We start from the raw sequence: 19,803 nt of genomic DNA, 5'->3' as shown, positions 1-19,803 counted from the left end.
CCTCATGTGTGGTACCTTATCGAACACCTTTTGGAAATCCAAATATATTACATTTACTGGTTCTCCTTTATCTATCCTGCTTGTTACCTCCTCAAAGAATCTAATAAATTTGTTATGATTTTCCCTTCATGAAGCCATGCTGACTCTGCTTGATCATATTATGCATTTCTAAATGCTCTGTTATTACATCCTTTATAATAGACTCTAACATTTTCCCAATGACAGATGTTAAGCTAACTGAACTATAGTTACCTGTTTTTGTCTCCCTCCCTTTTTGAATAAGAATGTTACATTGGCAGTTTTCCAATCCTCTGGAACTTTTCCAGAATCTAAGGATTCTTGGAAGATTACCACCAGTGCATCCACTATCTCTGTAGCTACTTCCTTTAATATCCCAGGATGCAACCCATCAGGTCCAGGGGACCTATCAGCCTTTAGCCCCATCAGTTTCCCTAGTACTTTTTCTCTAGTGATTGTTATTGTATTTATTTCCTCCCTGCCTTTTGCCCCTTGATTATTTAGTATTTTTGGAATGTTATTAGTGTCTTCTACTGTGAAGATTGATGCAAAGTATTTATTCAACTCCTCTGCCATTTCCTGGTTCCCCATTATTATTTCCCCAGCCTCATTCTCCAAGGGGCCTATGTTCACTTTGGCCTCTCTCATCCTTTTTATATATTTAAATAAGCTCTTACTGTCCTTTTTTATATTCCTTGCTAGTTTACCCGCAAAGATTATTTTCTCCCTCTTTATTGTTTTTTGGTCATCCTTTGTTGGTTTTTAAAACTTTCCCAATCCTCTGGCTTATCCCTAATCTTTGCCACATTGTATGTTTTTTCTTTCAATTTGATACTACCCTTAACTTCCTTGGTTAACCATGGTTGATTTACCCTCTTCCTACTATCCTTCTTCCTCACTGGGATATATCTTTGTTGTGAGCCACAAACTATTTTCTTAAATGTCTGCCATTGTTCTACAATTGTCTTTTCTGATAAACTCCTTTCCCAGTCCACTCAAGCCAACCCTGCCCTCATTCCTTTGTAATTATCCTTATTTAAATTTAACACAGTTGTTTCTGACCCAAGTTTCTCACTCTTAAACTGAATGCTAAATTCTACCATGTTATGGCCACTGTTTCCTAGGGGATCTTTTACTCTGAGATCATTTATTAAACCTGCCTCATTACACATTACCAGATCCAAAATAGCCTGATCCCTGGTTGGATCCACAACATATTGTTCTAGGAAACCGTCTCAAATACACTCTATGAATTCTTGCTCGTGGCTTCCTCTGCCAATTTGATTCTCCCAATCTACATGAAGATTAAAGTCACACATGAATAATGTATTGCCTTTTTTACATGCCCCCATTATTTCCTGATTTATTTGCTGTCCTACAGCATAGCTACTGTTAGGGGGCCTATAGATTACTGCCACCAGTGTCTTCTTGCCCTTGTTATTTCTTACCTCCACCCATGTGGATTCTACATCTTCTGAGCCAAGATCATTTCTTGCTATCATACTTATTCCATCCCAAAAAACAAAGCTACCCCACCACACTTTCCTTCCTGTCTGTCCTTTCAAAAGGTCACATACCCCTAAATATTTAGTTCCCAGTTTTGATCTCCTTGTAACCATGTCTCCAAAATGACTATAAGATCATATCCATTAACATCTATTTGTGCCATTAATTCATTTATCTTGTTCTGAATACTTGGAGGAATGCAAAGCTCAGATGTTTGTAGGAGGTTACAGAGATAGGGAGGGGGTGAGGCAATGGAGGGATTTGTACATGAGCATGAGAATTTTGTATTGCAGGACCAGGAGCCATTGTAGGTCAGTTAGCGCGGGGAGTGATGTGTGAACAGGACATGATGTTAGTTAGGATATGGTGCAGTTGAGTTGGTTGAGCTCACATTAATAGAAGGTGAAAGATTGGAGGTCTGTCAGGTAATAGAGCTGTTGCCTAAAGCTGGTGGGCAGCACAGGGACTGGACTATATGGGGCTAGTATGAATAATTATATCATGAGTTAAGTTATACATTTCCTTTGCTTTACCATTTAATTTTATATTAATTGTGCCCCTCTAAAAAAAGGGATGCTTCTGTTTGATAACACTGGATCACTGTCTTCTTATAGTTTTAATTTAGAAAGGTATCTATAGAACTATAGAGAATGTTTGCAAAGCAAAATTCAGCCATCATGTCTGTGTCCAACTGTTTTTTTCTTCACAAGTCTTAATCCTGCTTTCCTACTGCTCCCCATGTAATGTTGCTCTTTTTCAAACTATCCACTTTCTTCTTTTGAAATAATTTATTGATTATCATACAGCACAGAAGGTCCATCATACCTGTGCTGGACCTTTGAAAGAGTCTCACTCTCCTACTCTTCCCTCTTTTTCCTTTTCAAGTATTTATCAAATTCCCTCTTGGAAGTTACTATTTAATTTACTTTCATCTCCTGTTCAGGCAGTGCATTCAGAATCATTGCTAGAACAAGGATTGTGGCAGAGAACTTCAGATTCTAATCAAGTTATGGGTAAATATCATCTCTACCCTCTTTAGTTCTTATCTTCAGTTTATGCCTTTTCACTGTTTTGCCAACCACTGGAAGCCTTTAAAGCAACATATTTACCTAGATTAGGACAGGGTAGCTCTTATTGATTATTCTGTTCAGCAGAGAGGCACCCAGGAAATCCTGTGGTGCTGCAACACCAGCAGGAGATAAACTGAAGTTGAACTTGTTACAAATTTCAGTTGGTCACTGCAGTAAGTGGGACCCCATATACCCCTTCGCTCATTTCACCCATACTATCTATATAATTATACAATAGCAGATTCCAGTGATGTATCAATAGGATTTCCTTGCAAATTGAACTGGATGTTGAATCCATCACACTTGCTCTTGGGCTCTTTTCCAATCTTCTGTTAGGTGTGTTGTACTCCAGCAAATTGGTGAAGAATAGAACTTGAGCCAATCTTTACACAATTTTATGAATATTTATTTACAGAACTACACATTACAAAAAAGCACCTCCTAAACAAGCAGCCACAGTTTCCATCTTTGTCTATTTATAGAGGCAATTTAGTGATTTGGCCATAAACAAATCGTCAAACTGTCTTACTGCACAGACAGCTAGTGAACCAAAAGTAACACTTTTGACAAAATTTCATTTTGCAAACAGACTTAAGATCGAACCTCATGAACATGAAAAATAATAAATAAAGTATCTGTCCTGATGGACAGGCTTTGTATGCTTGGCTTTTATCCCATCTTAGTGGGCCTAGTCAATTCTCTTTTTCAGGTAAACTTCCTGTTCTTATTGGCCTCCTCCTCAATAGACCTTACTTATTGAAGTGCAACATATGGGCCAGAATTTTCAGGTCAGCGTGCGGGGGTGGGCCCGACATGCCGACACGTAAAATGACACGCGATATTTTGGAAGGTGGGCATGCTATGAGTTCAGAGGCGCGCCCGCCATTAATTAACGGGCCAGTTAAGGCCCTTGAGGCAGCAATTGACAACAATTTTTCGCAGCCCATGTGATTTTCAGTGTGTTGCACAGGTTCAACGGGCAGGCCACATTTTTAGAAATCTCATCCATGGGTGGGATAAGAGGGGTGAGTGGGCTCACTAATGCGAGTAGTTATAACTTTACTTTTTAAACTTACTGCTACTTGCTTATGTGAACAGGACAACTTCAATTCTCTTCAGAGCTGCTTTGACAAAAAGAACAGGCTTCAGTTGAGGACTCTGGAAGAATCATAACACTTGGGGCCTTGCAAGTATCAGACAGCCTTCCCTTACCCTGGGAACAGGGATTGTGCTCTCCGCTGGAAGCACCTCCTCTGAGGAGGAAGAGAGGGCCAGAAGGGGGAGGAGACCAGGAGTCCATATTCAGCATCCAGGGGAGCCACCTTTGGGAGGACAGGCGCAGGCACAAAGAGCACAGGGCCAACAGGAAGTGCAAGGCGGAAGGGGCCGCAGAAGGCGCCACTTTCCTGCAGCCAGGGTTTACAGGCGGTGATGCAGCTACCTCAATATGACTGAGGTGCAGTGACGAAGGAGGCTCCATCTCTCAAGGGACACAGTGACCTCCATCTGTCAGATGATCGGCCTTGAGATCAGCTCCAACTGTGTGGGTGGACACTCCATGCCAATGGTGCTGAAGGTCACAGTTGCCCTCAACTTCTAATCCTCCGGCTCTTTTCAGGGGTTGGTGGGTGATCTTTGTGGAGTCTCCCAGTCCACAGTTGTGTCAAGCTGATGACAGACGTGCTGTTCAGGCATGCATTGACTTTCATTCACTACCATTCGGACAAGGTCAGCCAGGAAGAGCGAGCTAGAGGCTTTGCAGCGATTGCTGGGTTCCTCTGTATCCAGGGTACAATCAATTGCACGCATGTGGCCATCAAGGCACCAGTGGGTGAGTCTGGAGCCTTCATCAATAGGAAGGGATTCCACTCCATGAATGTGCAGATAGTGTGTGATCACAGGATGCAGATTCTGCAAGTCTGTGCAAGGTACCTAGGCAGCTCCCTTGACTTCTACATCCTGAGACACTCCCAGGTGCCGAGGCTCTTCAGTGCTCCAGCCCGGCTAGATGAATGGCTGCTGGGTGACAAGGGCTATCCCCTCAAAAGGTGGCTCATGATGCCCCTCTGCCATCCAAGAACAGAGGCTGAGCAGCGGTACAATAGGAGCCATGCCTCCACAAGGGCCGTGGTAGAGAGAACCATCAGTCTTCTCAAAATGCGCTTCCAACGCCTGGACCGTTCAGGGGACGCATTCCAATACCCCTCAGATCGTGTGTCACTGATAGTGGTTGCATGCTGCACTCTCCACAATCTGGCAATGGAAAGGGGGCGCAGTGGAGGAAGGAGATGTAGACGCAGATGCTCTGGCTGCAGATGATGAGTCCAGAAATGAGTCAGAGGATGCACAGGAGTATGCTGAGGGGATAGACGCCGACCCAAGCAACCTCCAGGGAGGCAGGGACACCCAGGAGGCTTTGATCCAATGCTCCTTCAGCTAGCCTAGCAAAGATGAACCACCAACACATGCCAGGGCTGCAGACTCCATATTCGATACCTGAGAGCAACATTTGCCTGGTCAGGAACATTAACTATGTGCCTTGCCAATAAAGCTCAATGACAAACAAGTCACTCATAACATCATGGGTTCCCCTTCACCTGCAGAACTAATGAAGCATCCAGAGGCTTGTTGAGAACCAAAACATTTAACGATTGCCAACTTGCATACAGAAATCAAAGTCCATTAAAAGGTGTTGAACAGCACATCTATGTAAAAACAACTGAAACGGGGGGAAAAAGAAAATCACCAGTGATAAGCCCATGTTGTGCCTAAGGTGATTTACGTTTACACTTGCAGGTGCTACGTCTAGGTGCTCCCCCCTCGTTGGCACCAGCATTGGAGACAGCCTGCTCACTCTGCTGTCCTGTTGGCCTTGATGACCTTGGCAGGTGTACTCTGACCCATGGAGCCTGTACTGGCCCCGACTGGGATGGAGCAGACAGTGGCATGGCTGGCACCTCCCCAGTCGTCGCAGCCTCATCAGATGCCATGGTCACTGGCAGAGGGGCGGAGGAGCTGCAGCTGTCATCCGGAGCGCCTTGAGAGGAGCCCGCAGAGACGGGTAGCTCCTGTGCCAACATGAGTTTGCTTTGGACCTCCCTCCTCACCATTGATGGATGGTCACCTAGCTGGTATACTAGGTGCCCAATCCATCTCCCACACTGACACTGACCACCTGAGGTCAATGCCACTGTGAGGGCTTGCAGGTCCAAGTGCATCCCCAGGACACCCTCGACCATGAGGGTCATTGCATTGCTCATGTTCCACATGGACTCCTCCATCATGGAGACCATGGCATGCATTGCCTCATGTATCTCCGCCAGATCCTCTCACACACCCTGCTGGACTTCGAGCATCTACTGTCTCAGGGACGACTCCAGAGGCACATCATCAGCCACCGACTGAGCATGTTCCTGGTCCCCATCAATCCTCCGATTGCTGGCGCCATGGGCACTCTCTGCCTCCGCCTGCGCCTCAAGTGAGCGTGAGGTGCCCTCATTGCTGTACACCAAGATACTAGCCGACGGTCTTAACCCCAACGAGGTGCTGGTATCTGCGCTGACGATCCACCGCGGTCTTTAGGTCAAAATCCTGGAGCTTGCCCCCAAACGCTATTGTGGGTGTTCCTGTACCATATGCAGTGGACACAGAAGGCAGCTCAGCACCACCCTCTCAGGGGCAACTAGGGATGGGCAATAAATGCTGACCCACCCAGCGAAGGCCACATCCCGTGAATGAATGCAAAAACAAAATTTTGAGTTGGGGGTTTGCTGGGGGAGGGGCCAACCTAACCGCTGTGATATGTGACCCATGCCAACACAGTACTCACCCTTCCCGATCGCAAGAGGTCATTGAACCGCTTGCGGCACTGCACCCAGGTGCGTCTCACCACATCATGGGAGCTGACCCTTTCTGTCACCTCCTCCCAGGCACGTTTTGTTGTGTTTGGGAGGCCTCCTCCTTCCGTCCCTTGGCACAAGGATCTTGTGGCATGCTGCCACCTCCTCGAGGAGGGCAGTGAAGCACTCATCTGAAAACCTTGGGGCCGACTGCCCCGCCGAACTGCCCTCCCACCTGGCTTGCTCTCCAAGGACGCTATCTGACATCCTCCTGTCCAATATAAGTGGCAGCCTTTGGACAGCTGCCCGTGCCATTTCTGAATAGGCCGCTGGGTCGCCATTGGACCCAACGGTCATTGGTCTCCCATCGCCGCCCGCCCCTTCCCGCTGATCTCAGGAGCCACGATTCACGCTGGGCGGGCCTTAATTGGCCTGCTCACGTAAAATGGCGGTGCAGAGCCAATTGCAGGTGGCGATTGGCTCTGCGCCCACCCACGCCCATTCCCACCCAGCCCGCCCGCCATAAGTAAAATCCCAGCCATGGATCTTTGTTTTGTTGTTTTCTACGCCACAGGAAGTGGTGTGCTTGATTTCTGATTCTTTTCCTGTTCAAAGATTGGCCAGAAGTGTTCCCAATCAAGCCTGCTACTGAATTGCCCCATCCACTTGACATTGGCTTTGTGAAAGCTCAATAGGAACAAATATTCCCTCATACCCCCACCAAATCTGCCCCAAACATACATTGCATTATAGCATGCGTTCTTTCTTACCCTGCAGGAGTTCCTCAGATAGTATCCTAGGCCCAACCATCTTCAGTTGCTTCATCAATGACCTTCGCTCCACCATAAGGTCAGAAGTGAGGATGTGAGGGTGTGCTTTTCAACCTGCTATTAAGGAGGCTTGCATGAGTGAGCTATGCTGCCTCACTCTCTGAATCTTTCTCTCCTTGCCTCCCTGGGGAAGTGGCTCTTGTCCACTTGCTACGTGATTCCACGCCTTGCAATGGATGAGGCAGCCCCACTTCATGCAGAGGAACTGTCCATGCAGAATGACCCAGGTGACTCATCCTGAAGCTAATACTGTTGGATAAATGAAAGCAGGTCCCAACTATTTGCATTGCTGCTGTGCTAATGAGTATGTTGGAAATCTATCAAAACGCTCAATGTTTTAATTAGGAATGTTTTTAGAGTCAGACTTGGATTATCCATTAGCCCTAATCTTACAAATCAAAATTTTTGAGTCAGGAAAGCAGCAAGTGAGCCACCTTGGCTTTGGAGATGATTGTTTTTATGTGTACTTATTTTTTACTGCTAATGTGTGTGTGCTAGAAGCAACTGTGTGTTACTGGTAAGGCCAGCATTTATTGCCCCTCTCTAATTGCCTTGCAAGGCCATTTCAGAGGGCAGTTAAGAATCAACCACATTGTTGAGGGTCTGGAGTCACATGTAGGCCAGACCAGGTAAGGACAGCAGATTTCCTTCCCTAAAGGGCATTGGTGAACCAGATGGGTTTTTACAACAAGCAATGATAGTTTCCTGGTACAAAAAGGAGCTCTGCTTGTTTTAGTTTTATAATGTGCCTTTATCCATGTAGTTTGTAAAATATTTTTAAACTTTAGCAAATGGTTCTCTTTAGCTCTGGCTCTCTCAGTCTCTAACTCACCAAGTGTACAGATCTTGGAATTAAGCAGACGTGTTTGAAGATAATGTTGGAAGTATTGTTTTGTTTATAATGTGGTGGGACTGAAAGGACTGTGTTTTATATATAGCCAGTCCCGATCTACTTCTAGTGAAAGCATTGGGTGGGGTTTTCCCCTTCTGCGTTCACCAAACTTCTGAGTTTCAACCTTCTACCAAAATATAGTATCCATCTTTGCATTCATCTATTTAAGGAAAATATCTTTTTATTTCTGTTGGACTGTTGTAAAGGACATATCTTTTTATTTTCTGTTGTACTGTGAATTAGAACTACAATGGCTGCAGGTTGAAAGCCATGTCCACTGGGACAGGAAGAGAGATATATAGGGCAGAATTTTGCCGTCGGCAAGCAGGGAACAGGGCCCGCTCGCCGATGCATAAAATGACGTGGGATGACGTCATCCCGCCCCATTTAAATTTTCAGGAAGGCAGGTCTGCAGCAAAATCAGCTGCGGGCCCGCCGACCTGTCAATGGCCAATTGAGGCCATTGACAGGATCAATTATACAATTAAAGGACCTGCCCATCCAACCTTAAGGTTGGCAGGCAGGCCAGGAGCCCTGGCGGGCAATAGAAAAAACATGAAACCTCATCCACCGGTGGGATGAGGTTTCATGTACGGTTTAAAAATGTTTAATAAACTTATTATGTAAATTATGAACATGTCCCATCTCATGTGACATTGTCACATCAGGGGGACATGTTAAGGAATTTTTAAAAGTGTCAGCGATCTCCCTGAGGCAGCACTTAGCCTCAGGGAGATGTGCGCTCTTTCGTGCGCATGCGTGAAAGAGCACAGTCTCGCTTTTGGGGAATCCCCCCGCCTGTACAGGAAGCGCATAGCGCTTCCCGCTGGACGGGCCTTAATTGGCCCGCCCATGTAAAATGGTGGCAGGGCCCACTTCTCCGGCGGGGATCGTCTCCCCTCCCGCCAGAGATTGGGTTGGGCCTGCCTGCCCGACAGGCAGAAAATTCTGCCCATACAATGTGTCAGTCCTGGAACAGAGTGAGCCATGAAAGACAGAGCGGTGCTGGAAAGGAGTCCTGGACCAAGGGAGTTGCCTGACAACAGTATTTTATTTGGCTCCTGACCAGGTTTTGTGTGAGAAGCAGTGCAGCAGAATAGCTGCTAGTCTGAAAGGAACAAGATCTAAAACCTCTTTCTTCTGTGTGTGGAAGATTCCAGTAATTCCACAATAATAGCTAGCTGGCTTTTCTTCTCATATGTCTATAAACTGCTCTCTCTCTGAAAACCCCTGTCAAGAGGCAAAGGGGAAAATCACTGTTAGAGACATTGGCCTGAATTTTTCAGTCAGCGTGCAGAGATGGGCCTGACACGCTGCTGCGTAAAATGATGCACGATGACGTCGGCCGTGCATCCCGACATCATCGCAATGTTTCATTCGGCGGGTGTGCGCCGGAGTCAGCTGCGCACCCACCGATAACTGATAGGCCTATTAAGGCCATTAACAAATTAACTAATGTAATTGCTTACGCTGCCTGTCCAACCTTAAGGTCAGCAGGTAGGTGAAAAGGGCAAGTGGCCTTCACGTTTTTTAAGAAACCTCATCAACGAGCAGGATGAGGTTTCCAAAAGGTTTTATTAATTAAAACATTTCTCTGAAATATAAAATCATGTCCCATCTCATGTCACATGAGGGGACACGTTTAATTAAATTTTTAATCAATTAGTTTATTTTTTTAACAATCGCTTCAATCTCCCTGAGGCAGCTCCGTGCCTCATGGAGATTGAAGCGCTCTTTCACGCGCATGCGCGAAAGAGCGCTGGCCCCAACTCTCCGTGCCCGCACAGGTAGCGTCTTGCACTGGGTGGGCCTTAATTGGCCCGCCCATGTAAAATGGTGGTGTGGAGCCGATTGCAGGTGGCAGTCAGCTCTGCGACCACCCCCATCAGCTCCCGCCAAGCCCGCTCACCAACTGAAAAATTCAGGCCATTGAAAGGCAAGTGCTCAACCAGTGAACTAAACACCGAAAGTGTTGGAAGACCACCTCGTGTCATCAACAAGAACTGGAAGGCATTAATCAAAATCAACCATCGAATCCTGTAGTCCGGAATTGGTGCTATTGAACTGTTTTATCCCACCCTTATGTGTCTTGTATGTGTGGGTACAGGGATTTAAGAAGGGGGTAGAGTTTAAGTTTGGTATTAGAAATTAGCAGTTCATATTTCCTTCTTTTGCCACTGGTTAACAACAGTTTATTCAATAAACAGTTATTTACTTATTAAGTTTACAAACCTGGTGCTTGCATTCTGTTAACCTAAATTAAATACTTGGGTAGAACTTGGGGAATCTGGTGGTTTGGTCAAATTTCTCACATTTGTCACGGCTTGGGAAACAGTGGGCTTGATATTACAGCGCACTATCCCCAGTGAGTCATGGCATCTATAATTTATTTCTACCCCTCCCCAGTAGAAGTAGACATGGAAGCTCTTTCCAATGTGTTGTGTTGCTTGTGGTTTTGAAAGAAATAAATAACTTGCATATCTACAGCATTTTTCACTGCCTCAAGTTGTCCCAAAGCACATTTCAGTCAATGAAATATTTTTGAAGTGTAGTCACTGTTGGAATACAGGAAACATAGCAGCAAATTTGTGCACCTCAAGTTCCCACCAATCACAGTGAGATAAATGACCGAATAATCTGTTTTAGTCATATTGGTTCATAGATAAATATTGACCTGGACACCAGCGGAAAAACTTTCCCCCTGTCAGGGGGGAAGTGCGGGAGCGGGCGCGGGTGGGCGAGCCACCAATCAGCACCCCTAATTGGGGGCACGCTGCCATTCTACGTGGGCGGGCCAATTAAGGCCCGCCCAGCGTGACGTCTGCCGGGAAGCACTATGCGCTCCCTGTGTGGGCGGGGGGGGGATTCTCTCAGCCAGGAGTGTGCTCTTTCGTGCATGCACGCGAAGGAGTGCACAGATCTGCCTGAGGCTAAGTGCTGCCTCAGGGAGATCGGCTAAGAATTAAAATTTTTAATAGAAATTATGAAAAAATTTCCCTGACATGTCCCCTTAAGTGACACTGTCACATGAGTTGGGACATATCCATAACTTTTATTGAAAGATTTGATAAAAATTTAAAGACCATCATGAAACCTCATCCCGCCTGTGGATGAGGTTTCATGCTTTTTCCGAAGCCCATCAGGGCTACCAGCCTGCCCGCCAACCTTAAGGTTGGACGGGTAGGTCCATTAATTACTTTAATTAGTTTTTCAATGGCTTAATAGGCCTTTGACAGGTCAGCAGGCACGCAGCTGACTCGGCTGTGCCCCCATCAACCTGAAAATGGAAATGACGTGGGGTAACGTCAGGAGTTCCACCCAATGTCATCCCGCGTCATTTTATGCATCGGCGAACGGGCCCCGCCCCCACTCACCGACCGGAAGATCCTGCCCCAGGAAGAACTCCCCTGCTCTTCTTTGAAATAGTGCCATGAGATCTTATGCATCCATCTGAGATAGCAGACAGGTCCTCAGTTTAATGTCTTACCAAGTCTCTAGATTGCAACTTGAACCCATGACATTCTGACTCAGGGGCAAGAGTGCTACCAACTAAACCATGGTTGACATCTCAATTTGCTTGGTTTTAATAAGGGCCTTGTTTCCCTTCTCCCTCCCCCACCTTAAAAAAAATGTCAATAGATTCCCTAATCCAGTTTATTCCATTTCACAACAGATAGCTAAAGTGACACACCATCGTTTCTGTCACTGTGCTACATGCTGACTGAAAAACTGGACTGAATTCCAGTTGGGTCAGAGCACAAACCTGTTGTCATCTCTACCTGCCCACCCTGTTAAGTGAATTCCTGGGAAGGCAATTCTCCTTTGAATTAAAAATATTTATTTGCAATAAAATCACAATATGAGGGATTTCTTTGAGGAAATAATTAGCAACATTAATAAAGGGGAACCTGTGGATGTGCTGTACTTAGATTTCCAGATGGCATTTGACAAGGTGCCACATCAAAGGCTACTATGTTAAATAAGAGGTCATGGTGTAGGGGGTAACATATTAGCATGGACAGGAGACTGGTTAGCTAACAGGAAATAGAGAATAGGCATAAATGGGTCATCTTCAGGTTGGAGTGCCACTGGGATCAGTGCTGGGATGTCAACTATTAAAATTTATAACAATGGGCAGAATTTAGCCCTCGATGGGCGGGCAGGCCCCACCAGCTTGGTGGCGGGCGGGCAGCCGAACTCCACTGCTGAAATGGGCCCCGCCGCCATTTTGAGTGGGCGGGCTGCCCAACGGGAAGCGCTATGCACTTCCTGTGCAGGGGGGGAGGGATTCCCCAACTGTCAGAGTGTGCCCTTTCGCGCATATGCACTGCTTCCTGAGACTAAGTGCTGTCTCAGGGAGATCGCTGACAGTGCTTCAAACTTTAAAAATAGTATAGTAAAAAAATTATTAACATGTGTGACAATGTCACACGAGATGGGACATGTTAATAAACATTACATAAAGTTTATTAAAGTTTTTAAAAACAGACATGAAACCTCATCCCGCCTGTGGATGAGGTTTCATGTTTTTTCAGAAGCCCGCTGGGGCTCCTGGCCTGCCCGCCAGCCTTAAGGTTGGACGGGCAGGTCCTTTAATTGGCTTAATTATTCTGTCAATGGCCTCAATTGGCCATTGACAGGTCGGCGGGCGGACAGCTGATTTTGCTGTCCACCCGCCATCCTGAATATTTAAATGGGGCGGGATGACGTTGGGGGTTCCTCCAGACATCATCCCACATCATTTTCGCATCGGCGAGTGGGCCCCACCCCCAACGGAAAAATTCTGGCCAATGACTTGGATGAAAGGACCGAATGTATGGTAGCTAAATTTTCTGATGACACAAAGATATGTAGGAAAGTAAGATGTGAAGAGGTAAGGAGTCTGCAAAAGGATATAGGTAGGTTAGGTGAATGAGCAAAAATTTGGCAGTCGGAGTATAATATGGGAAAATGTGAACTTGTCCACTTCGGCAGGTAGAATAGAAAAACAGCATATTATTTAAATGGTGAGAGATTGCAGAACTCTGAGGTATGGAGGGATCTGGGTGTCCTGGTACAAGAATCACAAAAAGTTAGGTATAGCAAGTGATTAGAAAGGCAAATGGAATGTTGTCATTTATTGAATGGAAAAAAAAGTAGGAATGTTTTGCTACAGTTTTACAAGGTGTTGGTGGGACCACATCTGGAGTACTGTGTACAGTTTTGTTCTCCTTATTTAAAAAAGGATATAGATGTGTTGGAAGCAGTTCAGGGAAGGTTCACTTGACTGATACCTGGGATGGGGGGATTATCTTATGAGGAAAGGTTGGACTGGCTGGGCTTGTATCCTTTGGAGTTCAGAAGATTGAGAGGTGATCTTATTGAAACATATAAGATCCTGAGGGTGGATGCTCAAAGGATGTTTCCCCTTGGGGGAGAGGCTAGAACCAGGGGACATGGTTTAAAAATAAGAGGTCTCCCATTTAAGATGAGATGGGAAGAATTTTTTCTCTCAGAGGGGCATGAATCTTTGGAAACTTGTTCCCCAGAATGTGGTGGCGGCAGAGTCATTGAATAATTTTAGGGCAGAGGTAGATAGATTCTTGACTAACAAGGGAGTCAAAGGTTACCAGGGGTAGGTGGAATATGAAGTTGAGGCCAGAATCAGAGCAGCCATGGTGTTATTGAATGGCAGAACAGGCTTGAGGAACCAAATGGCCTTTTCCTGTTCCTAATTCATATGTTCGTATGTTTGATTCTACCACAGTCGACGATGTAGCTCCCAAGCTGCAGAAAGAGAAGTAATTTATGCAACACCACAGCCTTTACTGATAATATTCATCAATACTCACACATTTCACACACAATGTACAGCACAAACAGATCATATGGTCCAGCTGGTCCATGTCAGTTGTTTATGCTCCAACTGAGCCTCCTCCCATCCCTTTCCTCTCACCCTATCAACGTATCCTTCTATTCCTTTCTCCCTTGTGTTTATCTAGTTTCCCCTTGAATACACCTAGGCTATTCACCTCAACCACTCCTTGTGCTTCCACATTCTTATCGCAATGATACATCTTATATATAAACACAACTGTGTGTTTAATTAAAAAGGTCACAGGCTTTCTTGATAGCTCAGTGTGTAAGGGCCACTGCCTGATATGTTACTGAATCCTACAGCCCAGAACAGTCCCAGGCTAGATCCTGAGTTGCTGAGTTGCCTGATCACAGGCATTGATAACTAGAATTTTCCTTAGCCTCTTTGAGCCAAAAGGACTAGTCACCAAAGCAGAAAGGCTGTACGAAAAGCCTAACTTCAACTCCCTGGGACTGCTCTAAATTGGCCAGCCTCAGCTGGAGTCTCTGTTGGGATGTTCAGGTTGACCTGAGTATCCTCATATGAAGGTAAGGATCACACACAGTCACTAATCACTATCCAAGGATCCCTGCATGGGCATTAACTGAGGTCAGGCTCAGGCTGGCCTGTGATACTTCCATGGTACATTAGCTCCTGAGGTATGGGCTCACATCAGGAAAAATAGCATCTTGTTTGACACAGGGCATCAATTGAGAGATGTGGGGAAGCACAGATAGTCTTTGTATACTAAACAATGCAAAAAAATGAACACATGATTGACTACTTTAAATGAATGCATCACAGCTAAGAAATGCAAAAGGGGAAGTAAAAGATTTTTTTGGCATCCTTTATTTCTCATAATCTAAAGTTGACAAAGGCCTCCAAAAACTAGCTTATGGTAGCACAACTGTTACAGTTCATATTCTGTAGCAGGAGTTTGCTCATTTCAGAACAACATGCTGAGATGAACGAGCTGAGGGTGAATCAGATAACTTTAGGACATTTCCTTGGTCGGTGCAGCTCACAGTGTGCTGTACCTGCTGGCTGGGGTGTGTAGGAAAGTGAGTCAAATGAACAAATACAAACTTGGCCATGTTGATGTAAACGGTGCCAAAACAAGCAGATATTGTAAACTTGGCTCAGGAGAATGCAATATGTTGAAATTATTCATAATATCAGTTCCAGAAAAGTGCACAATTTAAGTCTCTTGGCCAGTGCATAGTGATCACTTTATGCCCATAGTATGGAGGTGTTGTGAGGAAGTGGCTGGCACTGCTCATTATTTACTAGGTCAGAGCACTTGTGGGGCTCCAAGTTACATCTTCCCCCTCCCATCCATTATCTTCCTGGCAATTGAGAACCAGGTCTGTGACATATCATGTAGCACAGGGGGTTCTTCCAAAAAGAACAAAAATGCAATAATTGGTTTTATTAAACAGTTATTTTCCTGTTGCAAGGGCTGGATAAAGTCCAAGCAAGCATCAAGATGGCCATTCAGAGTTCCTGGATGGTCCAAAAGAACTGTTGAATGATGCTGTCTGCTTTTAATGCTGTGTGAATTTTTAAAAATGTACTGAAAGTTAGACCCCTGGAGCAATGTGTTCACCTCTGGGCACCAAACTTCAGGAAGGATATGTCAATCATGGAGGAGCTATGAAAGTTAAATCACAATGTCAGGTTGCATTGGCTTGTATTCCCTAGAGTATAGAAGATTAATATGTGATTTAATTGATTTGATTAAAGGAATTGACAGAGAAACTATTTCCTCTGGTGGGGAGTCCAGAACAAGGGGCGTAAACTTAATATTGGAGCTAGGCCAATCAGGGGTGGTGACAGGGAGCATTTGAAATGTGAAACTTTCCTCCCCAAAAAGCTGTTCGGTCTGGGTGTCGGCTGAAATACTTCAAAACTGAGATTGTTAGAGTTTTGTGAGGCAAGGGCATTAAGGATTATAGAACCAAGAAGGGTAGATGGAGTTGAGATATAGATCAGCTTTGATCTAATTGAATATTGGAGCAGGCTTGAGGGGCTGAATGGCCTCCACCTGCTACAAGGACCCGAAACCTTATTATAGGTAAATCACAAAGATGTTAAAACATTCCCGTTGAGGCAGATAAAACAAAAATCAGCATTTAGTTTTCCACGAACAATTACCTTTGTTAAAGCATTCAGTCCAGATTATTTATTTATTCTTGAGATTTGGGCAACACTGAAAGAGCAAAGTTTAGAATCATTCAGCACAGAAGGAAACCATTCAGCCCATCCTACCTGTGCCAGTACTTTGAAAGAGTTATCCAATTATTCCCATTCCTCTGCTCTTTCCCCGGAGCCCTGGAAATATTTTCCCTTCAAGTATTTATCCAATTGTTTCTCAAAAGTTACTATTGAATATGCTTCCACCAGCCTTTCAAACAGCGAATTGCAGATTGCAATAACTCGCTGCGTAAAAAAATTCTTCTCACCTACTCTCTGGTCCTTTTGTCAATTATTTCAAATCTGTGTCTGCTGGTTATCAACCCTTCTGTGGTGGAAACTATATCTGCCTCCTGTCTGCAGCCCCTTGGTGTCTGTTGGAGTCCAAGGGAAACAGGTCATGGTTTGGAGTTCAAATCTCTTCTCCCCAATCTCTCCCCTCCACAGGGATCGGACTCCTTTCTGGTTGCCCTCTGTGCCTCAACCATTCAACCCATGTTAGCAGGATACTCTGATGACCTGTGCTGGCACATTGCATCTGCACTCCTTCCCTTCTCTTTCAGTTTTCCCCATGGGACTCGAGGTCACCACAATGCTGGTTGATCACCTTTCATATCAACCATCAATTTTGTTTTTGGATTTGGCAGGCAGTTTTACACCTGGATGCCCTACCTGCCGCTAACCCTCCCGATTTATCTGGGCTGGAGACTAGCACCGGTACATACTGGCTTGCCTGAACCAGTGGCTGGATTCTTCCATAGCAAACAAGTCCTGGAGTTGAGACTTGAACCTTCTGGCTCAGCGACAGGAGAGCTACCCATTGAACCACTCCAACTCCATATGTTTCACCTCCAGTCATTAAAAAAAAAATCATCAGTGCTTAAAACAAATTTGAAATTTCTTTCATTAAATACAACTTGAACTTGTGGTTGAGGAGGATGGGATTAGGGTGCATAATGGGTAGAATGCTTATGGATCACAGATTAGGTCTCAATCCAATGACATTATCAACTATGGTTATGCAAGCACAAAACACTAATGCTAACCCTACATTTTCTTTCTCAAGCCAGTACAAAAAGGGATCCAGTTCAGAAGACTAGACATGTCCTCTCAGCAAAAAGAAAAAGGGGGAAACAAATGAACTTTAGTACTACGGAAAAGCAGTAGGATCTCAGTCACACCCTTTACTATTTAAAGAGCCCGAAACTATTACGCTGGTCAGTTAACCTTACCAGTACCAAAAGGTTTTCAAAACACTTTTAACAGAGCATCTGCAAAATTTTTTTTTTTTGCCAATTTGTTCACTGTAAAACTGAGCAATGTTAAAAATGACAACTAGTAGAATTTTTTTTTAAAGTTCAATCTTAGTTTGGGATGATAGGTCTTGTTAAACTCAAAAGGGTTAAAAATTTGTTTGGAAAGCTTGAGAGAAACATCTGATATTAATGGATCCAGGCTGTGGTCTCTTCCGACACATTCTCTCTGGTTTCCTGTTAGATTTCATTCTTTGGCCTTTCCTATTTGTTTAATGGGTTTTTTTTTTTGGCTTCTATTTCCCCTCTTTTCCTTTTTATCTTTAGTTTTCAGATTTGTCTTCAACAAACTTTTTGTTTCATCAAAAAAAAAAGTAGTCTCGATGGATGAATTGGGAAATAAAACAAATTGGAAAACTGTCTCACTCATGTTTCAAATCACTTTCTTTTTTTAGGAATTTTTCTGGTTTACTCAAGTTTGCAAACTCCCAGAGCTGAATGAAGCGTAGGAATCTGGATAGACTGCAGAGAGTCGTACCTTGATTCAGTCATATTCTTAATTCCTGAGTTACTATGCCCCGATAGGAGGGTCAGCCCAGGATGTACTTGTACACTGCTTGGAATTAAGGCAACGTTTTAACTTTGGAGTTGGTTTCCTTCTTGCCTTTTGGGGCCATCACTGCTGCAGTGAAAGGAGAATGCATGAAAATACATTGAAACTAAACACTGCACATTCCTGTTAGCATTAGATTGAAGGAGACTGGCTGGAGGTCAGGGACCGGTCAGATGGTCCCCAAAACAGTGGGGTGAGTAACTGGACAACATTTGGAGCCCTAATGACATTTTGCATGAAGATATTTTGCAGATAAGCAGCAATGACTGGCACAGGAAAATGAAAGTCATAGGAATAACAGCTGTGACATTTCATCAAGCCTTACCCAAAGTTCACTCATGAAAGGTTCACTGGATAATGACCAGGACTCAATGTCCACCCCTTTCAGTGTCAGGTGTGGATTAGCTGGTGGCACTGTCACCTCTGAGTCAAATCCATTCCAGAAACTTGAGCAGACAATCTAGGCTGACATTCCCAGTGCCAATACAAAGGGAGTGCCACATTGTTGGAGTTGCCATCCTTCAGGTGAAACCTTAAACCAAAGCCCTGTTTGCTCTCTCAGCTGGATGTAAGATTATTTTGAAAAAGAGCAGGGGAGTTCTTCCCAGTGTCCTGGACAATATTTATCCCTTAACCAACTTCACAAAAAAACAAATCGAAACAGAAAATGCTAGAATTACTCAGCAGGTCGTGCAGCATTTATGGAGAGAGAAACAGAGTTAGTTTCAAGTCGATGATCTTTCTGATTTAAGTTTTTCCAGCATTTTCTGTTTTTATTTCAGATTTCAGAATGTATCCACATTCTTTAGTATCACTAAAGAACAGATGATCTGGTCATTATTATGTAGTAGTTTGTGGGACCTTGCTGTGTTTGGAAAGCTTGGCTGGAGGTTTCCTACATAACAACAGTGATTATACTTTAAAAAGGGAGGACTTAACTGACTGTGAAGCACTTTGAGACGTTCTGAGGTGATGAAAGACATTGTAAAATTCAAGTCATTCTCTTTTTTTGGAGGTCCCATGTTTGTATCATGTACAGACTGCACTGCAACTACTCACCGAAGTTACTCTGGCAGCACCTCCTTTTCCTGCCACCTCTACCACCGAGAGCAGCAACCTGTGAGAATCCCTCTAAGTTCTCCTCCAGGAAACGCACCATCCTGACATGGACAAATGCTGCACCATCACTAGGTCAACCTCCCGGAATTCCTTAGCTAAAACCATTGAGGAAGCACCGTGACCACACAGATTGCAGCGGTTTAAGAAGAAGACAATGGGCAATAAATACCAACATCACCCATATCCCAGGAATTTCTTTTAAAGTCAGAGTCCTGGCTGATTTTCTCCCTTCCTGGCTCACGGGGTCTGTGGCTAAGTGCAGCTCTTCCTGGCTGCTTCTACCAACACAGCATGGATAGGGTTTGAACCTGGACCCCTTCTACTCTGTATGGCCCAGTATTGGACTGTATGGAATTTTTATCCATGGAACCATTGGAAGTGATTTAAGACAAGGGTTTCAAATCATAATGATCTAGAAAAGAGGCACTTAAAGGTAACTACTGACATTAGATTTTGTTCAAAAAAAGTCACCAGTTGCTTACTTTTAGAAATGCAGCATGGTTTAATTTCAGTTTTGAAATGCATTTTGGAAGAAGATCAGAGCAGTAATCTACAGCTCCTACAAAGCTTTGAAGAATGACCATTACTCCTCCCCCTCCTTCAGGTACCATGCCCTAAGAGGGCATTGGCAACC

The sequence above is a fragment of the Cetorhinus maximus genome, chromosome 15, assembly GCF_964194155.1.
Source record: "Cetorhinus maximus chromosome 15, sCetMax3.hap1.1, whole genome shotgun sequence".
NCBI classification, from domain to species: domain Eukaryota; kingdom Metazoa; phylum Chordata; class Chondrichthyes; order Lamniformes; family Cetorhinidae; genus Cetorhinus; species Cetorhinus maximus.
This window is presented reverse-complemented; position numbering follows the sequence as displayed.